The 1,406-nt window shown below is 42.7% G+C and overlaps 1 pseudogene; it reads right to left on the bottom strand.

The window, feature by feature from the left end:
- Positions 1-772: 772 nt before the first annotated feature.
- On the bottom strand, positions 773-1,120 carry LOC130482800 (small nuclear ribonucleoprotein F-like; annotated as a pseudogene).
- Between the last annotated feature and the right edge of the window lie 286 nt (positions 1,121-1,406).

Here is a 1,406-nt window from a genome sequence, read left to right as displayed (position 1 = left end):
GGCTGAGAGAAAATTGCCTCAAAGATGGCACAACTGTGCACATTTCCACAGCAACTCTTTTTGCTGTCTTTTCTAAAATGATGCTGCACTTTCTCTAGTAAGTCTTCTCCTCGGTTGCTGAGGGAAATCACCTCCAAGATGGCACTAGGATGTACATTACACCCAGGTTCCTTGAGTGGATCTTATTAGGTGGTACCATTTTAGAGACATTTCTCTAGTACTCCAGCATGGTGCAGTGGTTAAGAGCAGCAGACTCTAATCTGGAGGACCGGGTTGGATTTCCCACTCCTCCACATGAAGCCAGCTGGGTGACCTTGTGCCAGTCACAATTCTCTCAACCCAACCAACCTCACAAAATGTATTTGAGGTTTGAGACTCCTTAAAAGGTAGAGAAAAGCGGGGTATAAAAACCAATTATTCTTCTTTCTCCTTCAGGAACAGCCGACTAGCAGTAAATCCTAAATAGAGTTATGCCATTCCAAGCCCTCCAGCTTCGATGGACTTAGACAGGCATAACTCTGCTTAAGATAGTACTTGATCAGTTTTAGGAAAGAAAAGACGGCAGAATTGTTAGGGCCCATCAGCAATGCAACGGTTTTCAGTCACTAAGCGTGCTATGTAAGAATTTCTTCTTCGTTTCTACTTGATGAAGAATTCTGTAAAGCATAAAAGCTTGCCCACCCTGCACCCTCCTGAGTGAGTTCAGCAAATTACATTACATTACCCAGGGGTATTCCTGCAACCTAATTATTTTTTTGTTTTGTTTCCAAAAGCAATAGTTTATTCTTTCATTTCTCCATCTTCTTCCTCCTCCTCCACACCCCTTATATAAAGGACATTATTACACCTTATCAGAACTTCACCAAGATGCCCTGATAATGCACCATCAGTATATTCTTCTGTATTTGCAAGCTGCATGTTCATGTAGCCGTCGACAGAGACAAGATAGCCTTTGTATTCCATCCCCTACTTCAGCTTCACCATCACGGGCTTCCCAGTCAGCCCGTTGAGGAAGGGCTTTGGATTCAGAGGCAAACTCATGGCGACCCGACCCAGCAGGAGGCAGCCTCAACAACAAAAATTACCCGCCAGGCAGCATGCGTGCCCGCCAGAGGTCCAAAAGGAAAGACCTAATTATTGTGGTGTTGAGAAGCCAGTTCAAGAGAACTGCTGATGTTTGAAATGTTTATGATTACACCTGGCAGGCCTCTTTTCTTCTTTGATCCTATGGTAAAGAATGTCATGGTGTAAGGAAAGAAGCTATGCCGCCATTGTATGTACTCATAAATGATTTCCTGCTTATTTTTTAATGAGAGAGAAGTAAGAAGAATCAGTAAATTGAGATTTGAAAAATGCCCCCTATTAACAAGTATTCTGCATCTTCATGGAAAAGGATTCTTATAAAC

This window comes from Euleptes europaea, chromosome 9 (assembly GCF_029931775.1).
Source record: "Euleptes europaea isolate rEulEur1 chromosome 9, rEulEur1.hap1, whole genome shotgun sequence".
NCBI classification, from domain to species: domain Eukaryota; kingdom Metazoa; phylum Chordata; class Lepidosauria; order Squamata; family Sphaerodactylidae; genus Euleptes; species Euleptes europaea.
Note: the sequence above shows the minus strand (reverse complement) of the source record. Positions and strands in the feature narration are given on the sequence as shown.